At 41.6% G+C, this 11,209-nt stretch overlaps 1 long non-coding RNA gene across 1 annotated transcript; it reads left to right on the top strand.

Moving 5' to 3' along the window:
* The first annotated feature begins 1,128 nt into the window (after nucleotides 1–1,128).
* On the top strand, nucleotides 1,129–1,418 carry LOC307137206. Its single transcript, XR_013817886.1, has 2 exons — nucleotides 1,129–1,242; nucleotides 1,367–1,418. It is a non-coding gene; the product is annotated as an uncharacterized lncRNA (long non-coding RNA).
* Nucleotides 1,419–11,209: the final 9,791 nt, after the last annotated feature.

Genomic DNA, 11,209 nt, shown 5'->3' with positions numbered 1-11,209 from the left:
TTGAGACATTCAGATGGTAGAGTCAGAATTTGGCGTAAACAGAATGAGAACATGGATCCATCATGCCTTGTTACCACTGTGCAGGCTGGTGGTGGTGGTGTAATGGTGTGGGGGATGTTTTCTTGGCACACTTTAGGCCCCTTAGTGCCAATTGGGCATCATTTAAATGCCCCGGCCTACCTGAGCATTGTTTCTGACCATGTCCATCCCTTTATGACCACCATGTACCCATCCTCTGATGGCTACTTCCAGCAGGATAATGCACCATGTCACAAAGCTCGAATCATTTCAAATTGGTTTCTTGAACATGACAATGAGTTCACTGTTCTAAAATGGCCCCCACAGTCACCAGATCTCAACCCAATAGAGCATCTTTTGGGATGTGGTGGAACGGGAGCTTCGTGCCCTGGATGTGCATCCCACAAATCTCCATCAACTGCAAGATGCTATCCTATCAATATGGGCCAACATTTCTAAAGAATGCTTTCAGCACCTTGTTGAATCAATGCCACGTAGAATTAAGGCAGTTCTGAAGGCGAAAGGGGGTCAAGCACAGTATTAGTATGGTGTTCCTAATAATCCTTTAGGTGAGTGTATAGTGAGTGTTTGTGAGTCTGCAAAATTTCAAACATCAAACTGCACACACTATAAACGGAGTTATTGTCTCCCAAAAGAAAGAACCGATTCTGAACAGCCTAAAACGAGTCGTCACAGTCTTTTTTCAAATGCATATAGTCTTCATTGAACGCTCTCGAACAATGTCTACTTTGACCCTCAAACACTGTAGTTGTAGCTGAGGCCTGGAAGAGTTTGGTTCATGTTGTCGACATGTCGAGAAGGTGCGCTGTTATTCTAGCTGCAAAAGCAAATCCACTTTGCATCCATTTCCAAAGGATGAGGACTCTCGCGCAAATTGATACGGTAAAACCAACGCCATTGTTACTGTCATCAATGTGTGTACAAGTGCTGAGGAAGCCTCCAAAGCTGAAATTCAGATATGGTAATGGGTGTTGTAAAGGACCTCGAATGTACACGGTATACTTTCAAATGCTTTTATTTTGACACTTCCTGTTTAGCGGAAACTGGCTTTTATTTTGAAATTACGAGAGGCGCGGGGGATCTAATAAAAAAAAAAGGAAAAAGGGACAAGGAAAGAATCTCTAGAAATAAAGAGAAGGTGAATCCTTGAAAATAAAGGTTAAAGAGATTAAGAAGATAGCCTCAGTCGAAAGTGGCAACAAGGTATGCTATGTCTTATGGTGTAGAGGATGTTTTGTTAAGCTTTGGTTCATACTGAAAAAATGTCAATGAAAATGGCTAATGTTTGAGTGAGAGTGACACGTTGTTTTGTTTATTTTGTGTTCAGCTCTTACGTTGGTTTATGATCTGCAAAGAAACTCATTAAAAGGTCACTAAATCATCAGTGTTGGCTGACTTCTTTCGACTGGACGCTACAGTAAGAGCTTGCCCGTTCGCCGCCATGCAACGCGACAAATAGCCAGCAGGTGGCAGAAGTTGGTCGGGAAATTGAAAGGTACATAAAGTCTGCAAATGGAAGACTCACAGATTCCATCTGTAATTTCAAGTGACATCAATGAACACATTCTTGATCTAAAAAAGGAAAGAAGACTTGTGAATTTGTATGAACAGTGGAAAGCACAAGCACGTGCGACAAGAGAAAGATTAAAGTCAGACGTAACTGAAATACAGCTGTCATTACTGGCAGATGATCTGGAGAAAGGAAGGGATGATGTCATGAGACTTTACACTGAGATGAGAAGCTATGTAGCACCATCAACTGATTTACGGAGAAAAATTGATGCATGCGAATCAGTAACTTGTGACATTGTGAAAATAATCTTAGAAAGATTAACTGGCATTGATGGAGATTTTGACGCAGAACGTGAAAGAGGCCGTCTACGTGAGCTTTTAGATCGTGAATATGCACTCTCCATATACGGTTCCACTGCTGCAAACTCAAGTATCTCCCACCGCTCATCATCATCATCATACCTTGCATCAAAACGGGTTGATGCAGCTGCAGAACTAGCGGCAAGAGAAGCTGAATATAAGATAGCCCAAGAAGAAAGGAGGCAAAAAGAAAGGATAAAGGATCTAGAGGAACAACATAAGAAAGAAATAGAAATACAGAAAACTGAGCTAGAACGTCTGCGCGCTGAAAGGGATGTAAAGGCAGCCCGAGCCAAGCTGGAAGCCTATGACAGAGAAATAAAACAAATGGATGATGCTCAGCCAATCAAGAGAGAACAGGTGAACCCAAATGACACACCACAACCCTCTGCATCACCCCTGTCTAACTCATCCATGCTGTCAGAGCCTCCCAGTGTCACTCAGCTTGCAAGGGCCGTTCAGGAAAGTATAATGATGAATAGACTTCCTACCCCAGAGCCAGTAGTATTCAACGGTGAACCAATTGATTTTATTGAATGGAAATCCACCTTCATGTCACTAATTGACCAAAAGGGCATCTCTGCTGCAGATAAACTGTACTATTTAAAAAGATACGTGAGCGGTCCGGCGCGTAAATGCCTTGAGGGAACTTTTTATAGAAATGACGAAGAAGCTTACCAAGATGCTTGGGAAAGGCTCAACCAACGATATGGTCAGACATTTGTTATCCAGAAAGCATACAGAGAGAAACTGTCCTGCTGGCCAAAAATATACTCAAAGGATGCTGAAGGATTGAGAAATTTCGCAGATTTTGTAAATGCATGCATGCGTGCCATGCCTCATGTAAAAGGATTGGAAATCCTAAACGACTGCGACGAAAATCAAAAATTGTTACAAAAACTACCCGAATGGACAGCCGCCAGGTGGAATCGTCAAGTTACAAAGACACTAATGGAGGGCAAAGACTTTCCCAGCTTCAGTGATTTCGCCACATTCCTGTCCCTAGAAGCAGAAGTTGCCTGCAACCCAGTAACTTCCATCCATGCGATTCGCTCTCTTGAATCAACCAACGATAAAAGGAATCTAAAGGACATTAAAAGGAATAAGGCAAGTGCATTTAACATGAAGACTACAGTGCAAACTGACAAACAACCAGCAACCAAAACGTACATGAGACCTCCATGCATATTCTGCGAAGGCACACACCAGCTTCACAAATGTCCAAACTTCATGAAAATGTCCCTGGAAGATAGAAGGACATGTGTTAAAGACAATAAATTGTGTTACGGATGTTTGAGACAAGGTCATAGTGCAAAGGACTGTAGACACCGCCTCACCTGTGACATTTGCACTAAAAGACACCCAACTTACCTTCATGATGAGAACTACTATAAAGATCTGAAAGGACAAAGGCACGTGAACATGGAAGATACAACACAGAATCACACATTAGCGACAACACCCGCCATGTCACTCCATGTTGCCAGAGAAGGACAGTCTGTCAGTACCTCAATGATAGTTCCAGTGTGGGTGTCATCTGCTGCAAACCCATGCCAAGAAAAACTTGTATATGCATTGTTAGACACGCAGAGTGATACTGCTTTTATTGACCAGGATGTTAGTCGTGAACTTCAAGCCGAGGTGTCTCCAGTGAAACTAAAACTAACCACTATGATGGGAAAGAACACTGTTGTAAATAGTGGAAGGGTGACTGATCTCCTCGTAAGAGGCTACAGTTCAAAAACTATCATCAAACTGTCTCATGCATACACAAAAGATTACATACCAGCCAATCGTGAAAACATACCAACCTGTGAGACAGCCAAGCGCTGGAGTCACTTTTCACAAATCATAGATGAAATCCCTCCTCTCCTCAACTGTGAAGTGAGTCTCCTCATAGGCTACAACTGCCCCAGAGCTTTGGCACCCAGGCAAACAATATTAGGCGGAGATGATGAACCATACGCCATCCAGACAGACCTAGGGTGGAGCATAGTTGGTAGTTCAGAACCCCACCTTGAGACAGGTATGATGAGCAGCCTCTGTCATCGTGTTATCGTCAAAGAAATTCCCCCAGTAACTCCCATGGATGCAATCCGTGCACTGGAAGGTGACTTCAGAGAACTCAGTGTAAATGACATCACAGTGTCTCAGGAAGATCTTGTCTTCCTTGATAAACTTCAACAAGGCATAAAGAGAACCAAACAAGGGCATTATGAGATGCCACTGCCATTTAAAGAAAGACCACAAATGCCTGATAACAAACAGCTCGCAGAAATCCGACTTAATCACCTCAAAAGGAAATTCACCCGAGACGAGAAATACAAGGAGGATTATATTAAGTACATGAACGAAATCATTGCAAAGGGTGAAGCAGAAGAAGTTGAAGATGATGGACTCCCTGGTGAGATATGGTATATACCACACCATGGCATCTATCACACTAAGAAACCTGAAAAGTTGCGTGTGGTTTTTGACTGCTCGGCCAAACATAAAGGGACCAGTCTCAACGAACATCTCCTGGCTGGTCCAGATATGATTAACAATCTGACAGGGGTCCTTTTACGTTTTCGACGACATCAAATAGCTCTACTGTGTGACATAGAAAAAATGTTCCATCAATTCCAAGTCCAGGAGAGAGATCGTAACTACCTTCGCTTCCTGTGGTGGAGAGATGGAGACACAAGCACACAACCTCGAGTGTACAGGATGACGGTGCATCTCTTTGGTGCTGTCTCTTCGCCAGGCTGTGCTAACTATGCGTTAAAACATCTGGCCAAAGAGAACAACATTACTTTCCAACTAGGCTCCCAGTTCATAGCCAGAGACTTTTATGTGGATGATGGAGTTACGAGTGTGAAAACAGTGGAAGACGGCATGCAGCTAGCTCAAGAGGCACGTGAACTGTGTGCCAGAGGTGGCCTGCGATTGCATAAGTTTGTGTCCAACAGTAGTGCCGTTCTAAGCAGCATACCGAAGTCAGAGCATGCATCTAACATCAAGACTAAAGATCTTGTGTTCTGTGAGACACAAACTGAAAGAGCACTAGGCATTCATTGGAACATAGAAAAAGACTGTTTCACTTTCAACATCGCCCTGAAGGACCAACCTCCCACACGCCGTGGAATATTATCCACGGTTGCAGCGATATACGATCCTCTAGGATTTGTCGCCCCTTATCTCCTCAATGGCAAAAGAATCCTACAAGAAATGTGTCGACAAGGAACCGGGTGGGACGATCTACTACCTGCACATCTGAAATCACGGTGGGAGTGCTGGAAAAGGGATCTAATCAATTTGGAGAAATTGCAAATAGCTAGATGTTATGTGCCTACCAACTTTGGAGAAGTGGTAAAAAGAGAACTGCATCACTTCTCAGATGCAAGCACCACTGGATACGGACAGTGTTCTTATCTAAGATTGATAAATAAGGACAGAGATGTCCACTGCGTTTTTGTCATGGGGAAAGCACGCGTCTCTCCCACAAAGGTCACCACAATCCCAAGATTAGAACTCACAGCTGCAACCGTCTCAGTCACAGTGAGTAACATGCTCAGGGAGGAGCTACTGTACAGCGATATGGAAGAGTTCTTTTGGACAGACTCCAAAGTCACTATAGGATACATAAGTAATGAAGCAAGACGTTTCCACACATTTGTTGCAAACAGGGTGCAAAAGATCCGAAACAACACGACCCCTCAACAGTGGTTTTATGTTTCAACCTATGAAAACCCCGCAGACAAGGCATCTAGGGGAACAACGGTAGATGGACTGCTCTCATCCGACTGGTTCACAGGCCCTAAATTCCTGTGGGAAAAGGAAATAAAACTTCCAGCAAATGGGAACACAGAGCTTCCAGTCGGAGATCCTGAGGTGAGAAAGGTGCAAACATTACACACGCAAACTGCAGAATATATGAGCCTTACTGACCGTCTGGTAAAGTTCTCATCCTGGTCTCATGCAGTTAGTGCCGTAGCACGTCTTAGACGCCGTCTACTGAATGACAAATCAAATGCACACTCTACTTTCAATGAACGACAAAATGCCGAACTCGTGGTTGTCAAAGATCTGCAAAGACAAGTATATCAAGAGGAAATAAAAATACTGAGCAAAGGTAGACCATTACCAAGGAACAACCAACTTTACCATCTTGATGCTTTTTTAGACAGTGATGGCCTTCTCAAGGTGGGAGGACGACTACACAGTTCATCTCTTCCTAACTCATTCAAATATCCAACAGTCATTCCAAGAGAACATCATGTCACAAAACTGATAATTGCATACCATCATGAAAGGGTTCATCATCAGGGCAAAGGCTTTACCATGAATCAGATTCGATCCAGTGGCTATTGGATCCCCAGGCTGAGCCAAACAGTTGCATCCTATATTCGCCAATGTGTGTTTTGTCGGAGACTAAGGCGAGCCGTGGAAGAACAGAAAATGAGTGATCTCCCCACAGAAAGAGTAGAACCCTCTCCACCTTTCACCTATTGTGGCATGGATGTCTTCGGGCCGTTTATCATTAAACAAGGACGCAAAGAAAACAAAAGATATGGCCTGCTCTTTACATGCTTTTGTTCTCGTGCAATTCATGTAGAAATGTTGGATGACCTATCAACCGATGCCTTTATCAACGGACTGCGATGCTTCATAGCACTACGTGGCTCAGTCAAGCAAATTAAGTGTGACCAAGGAACCAATTTCGTAGGGGCCAAAAATGAACTCGCTACAGCTCTACAGGAAGTTGATGCGGAGAGACTGAGAACCTTTCTTGCAGAAAAGCAATGTGATTTCGTCTTAAATGCACCTCACGCAAGTCATGCAGGCGGAGTGTGGGAAAGACAAATAAGGACTGTGAGGAATGTTCTCAACGCTACACTCACACTCTCATCTGCTCGACTCAATGATGCTTCCCTACGGACCTTTTTGTATGAGGCAGCAGCGATTGTGAATAGTCGCCCTCTTACAACAGAGAACCTGAACGATCCAAACAGTTTGGAACCACTTACTCCTAATCACCTCATCACCATGAAATCTACTACTGCTCTACCTCCTCCTGGGAAGTTCGTTAGAGAGGATTTGTATGGAAAGAAGAGATGGCGTCAAGTACAGTTCCTAGCAGAGCAATTTTGGAACCGCTGGAGGAAGGAGTATCTCCATAACATAATGGTCAGACAACGGTGGCACAGTCCTAAGAGAAACATTCAAGTAGGTGATGTAGTGATGGACACTGACGAAACACAACCAAGATCGGTGTGGAGGCTTGGAAGAGTCTCGGAGACAGTAACAGACAAAGATGGACTTGTTAGGAGGGTCAAAATAATTCTTGGTGACAGAAATCTGAACAGAAAGGGTGAAAGGCAGAGCAGAGTGTCTGTGGTTGAACGTCCAGTTCATAAGTTAGTTCTACTATTAGAATCTTCTTAAGAGAAAACTGTAAGATAACATACAGTTAAACTTATAAGGTTAATAGTTGTTCATCGAAGGGATTGTTTCATTTAAAATTATTTACATTTAAATGTAAGTGTGTTAAAACTGAAAATAATTTGGTGGGAGTGTAAAGGACCTCGAATGTACACGGTATACTTTCAAATGCTTTTATTTTGACACTTCCTGTTTAGCGGAAACTGGCTTTTATTTTGAAATTACGAGAGGCGCGGGGGATCTAATAAAAAAAAAGGAAAAAGGGACAAGGAAAGAATCTCTAGAAATAAAGAGAAGGTGAATCCTTGAAAATAAAGGTTAAAGAGATTAAGAAGATAGCCTCAGTCGAAAGTGGCAACAAGGTATGCTATGTCTTATGGTGTAGAGGATGTTTTGTTAAGCTTTGGTTCATACTGAAAAAATGTCAATGAAAATGGCTAATGTTTGAGTGAGAGTGACACGTTGTTTTGTTTATTTTGTGTTCAGCTCTTACGTTGGTTTATGATCTGCAAAGAAACTCATTAAAAGGTCACTAAATCATCAGTGTTGGCTGACTTCTTTCGACTGGACGCTACAGGTGTTTTGTTTCCGAAATGCATTGTAAGCAGCAGACCAATCACAACAGACTGGGCTATCTGACCAATCAGAGCAGATCAGGCTTTCGGGGGGGGGGGGGATTCAGGAAAGGAGGGGTTCAGAGAGACTGAATCATTTATGGAACTGTTTCAGATACTGTGAGAAGGTGATGTTGCAATGTATATAATAAGAATTTATATTTATTTATTTTACCTGGCATGCATGCAAACCTATTGTGGGAGATCTTCAAAACAAAATTAGGAACAAGCAAGTAAGTTGTCCCAAACCTGTAAGACGTTCCAAATCTGACATTTTCTGAACACACTCCAAAAAAAAATCTTAAATTCTTGTGTGAACTGGTCCTTTTAGTCATATTATTTGCATATTAAGAAGTAAAACATAATTTAATCATAATCCAATCTGTATTTCTGCTGTCCACTAGTGGTGGTGATGTCCACTGGTCATCAGTCTTGATTTTACCATCATATGTAGACATTCAGCTATAAAGTTTTTTTTTGTTAAAGTGCCCCAATGATGCTATTTTAAATGTTTTGGAGGTCTCCTACAACAGGGTTACATGCAAAAAGGTCAAAAAACACTTTCATTTTCTCATAACATTGCACATCACCACATTTTTCTCAAACGACTCGTCGGATGAATCAGTCTCTAAATCCCTCCTTTCCGAGAACTTACTCTGCTCTGATTGGCCATATGGCCCAGTCTGTTGAGTATGGAGTCTCAGCAGAACAAAAGTGGACGTTTCTAAATATGTGGGTGTTTTCATGCAATGAAAATTATCCCCCGACCCCGACCCCACCCCTAAACCCTATACCCTCACTATTGCTGAATCCGAAATCACCCTCTAAACCCTCATTCACTATTCCCTACGTTAGTCCACTAATATAGTTCACTTAAAGAAGTGAATGAAAATGAGTGTGTGAAGTCGGACAGCCGTTGAGTGTACATCGGCTGTACACTCGTTATTGCGGTGCAATGTGGGATTGAATGAGTGCACTCAATAATATCCACTATGGTTTCGAACACCACTACAAATGGCTGTCCCCTCAAATAATACCCTATTTGAGGGTATATCAGGGTTTCGGATTCAGCCTATGACATGGGCAAATCAGGTAACGCAGTGGAAAACGCCCCTCTGTTTATGGCCTCACCCACCGATTTGGTAACTCCTATTACTATCCTGCAGAGATACTTGAGTCTGTTACAATTGGTCTACCGCTTACAGCGCTTGCTTGAATTTCAGCTCTGGAGGCATCCTCAGTCCTCAGCGATTGTACACACGATAAAGACAGTAACAATGATGTTGATTTTACCATATCAATCCAAGCGCGAGTCCGATGATGAAACATTGGAAGAACTTATTCTACTTGAGAAGGACGTTTTTCATTAATACACTACTCATTTTGACGTACATTATGAGATGTTGCAACTGTAATTCCTCACCATCATCATTAACAAGAGAATGTCCATCAACAAACCCATGTGTAAATTTCTAATTTGTGTTTCTAATTCAGTGCACATGTGGGAACTGTATCAATGAATGACTGATGTAACATTAAAGTTTGTAAAACAAATCTTGCTCCATCCTTTATCATTTCTCAAAGTAGTAAGAACAACAAACAATCTGCATTAATAGACAGTTTTAGATGATAGTGGCCCACAGCTGATTTGCAGAAGTATTTCAGTAAGACAGTAATAAAGTGAGTTAGCCGGTTAGCCTGAGACCTACACAATATAAACACAAAAGTACGTATTTTGAACACCCGGTAGAAAATATACACATCAATAATCATTCATACTTACAGGTTGGGATTCTGTGGAGCAAGCTGGTCCAAATAAACTGGGTACTGACCCATCTTTTAAGAGCAAATGTTTTGCGAATCCCACGTTGAACTCTGAGTTTGGAGAAGCAGTTTTCAGTAAAATTACGTGTTTGAAGGTGGGACCAGTTGTTCACTTGTGGACAACGTACAAGATAGGCGGGCATTACGCAAATGTCTTGAAGTAGATCCATAACGCAGTGGGATTTTACTTACAGACAACTTGTATAGGCGGTTCAGACTCTGTTCTTTCTTTTGGGTGACAATAACTTTATTTATCGTGCACTTTCGACATTTACATTTACAAACAGCTATATTACACACTGCATGAAAGGGAATATTCGAAAAACCTGCCACCACCCAGCCAAGGGCCAGCGACTCTAAATCCAACTCACTGTGACATCCGACCCCATTACAGCATTCAACTAGTAATCATTAGAAAGAGAAGATGGACTGCCTACTCTGTCCCAGACCTCTTCTGTCCCAATAGATCCACATTACCAGTCCCACACCCCTACAAATGAGGAACAAAGACCTCATTTCTCTCTTAATGTTAAATGATCTATTAATTTAGCTGTGGATCTATGTATTTATTTTGCTTGGGAGGTGAAATATTTGTTATGCTTTCAATTTGATTTGATTTGTTTGTTGGATGGTGTAAAAACCTTCATATAAATTCTCATAACTATTTGAATATTGTGCACAGCAGTTATCTCAGCTAGACGTTGTAAAACATGCATTTCATTGACTCGCTGTCATGGCTGTTGAGAACAGATTGTTGTGTCATCACATTTTGATGCGATTATTGCAGTGAACCGTGATTGGATAGATAAATACGGCTGACTGCTCTTTCATCAAATTAAGCATTTCATGCATTATTGACATTTTCAGATGTGCAAGAGAATTTGAGGGACTAAGCAAGATAGATTTTAAAGTTTAAAGGTACCAGTACAACGAACAATTCACAAACTACATACATCTGTACAAAAACAGAAAAGGTACAGGTAATCTTCTGCCTGACTAGTCCGTTAACCCAAAAACGCAACACAGTGCAATGCGTAATTCAAAAACACCTGTGAAAAATCAATACGGAAAATTCCTTTATATTAACACAGTACATTTGGCCTATTTTAGTGTACCATATAAATGTCTTTACATTCAATACATAAGCCATAATGTACATTCGGTTTATTTTGCGATACTAACCCACCAAAACCATAAAAGAAATTCAGATATGAAATATTGATTTGGCATGAAGTATAATCATACCCTGTATATCAGCTTAAAGCTTCCACTAAGAAAAAAACTATAATATGCAAAACAATCGGTCTAGCAACAAGACCAACACTGAAACAATAACCATACCATTATTAGAGTAATATGAGATCTGAGGTCATCTAAGGTAATTTTCACTTCAAACATTGGACGTTTGTACGCAGGAACGCTACGAGAGACATTAA

The sequence above is a fragment of the Gobio gobio genome (assembly GCF_949357685.1).
Source record: "Gobio gobio genome assembly, chromosome: 14".
NCBI classification, from domain to species: domain Eukaryota; kingdom Metazoa; phylum Chordata; class Actinopteri; order Cypriniformes; family Gobionidae; genus Gobio; species Gobio gobio.
The sequence above is the reverse complement of the archived record's forward strand: the minus strand, read 5'-3'. Positions and strand labels throughout refer to the sequence as shown.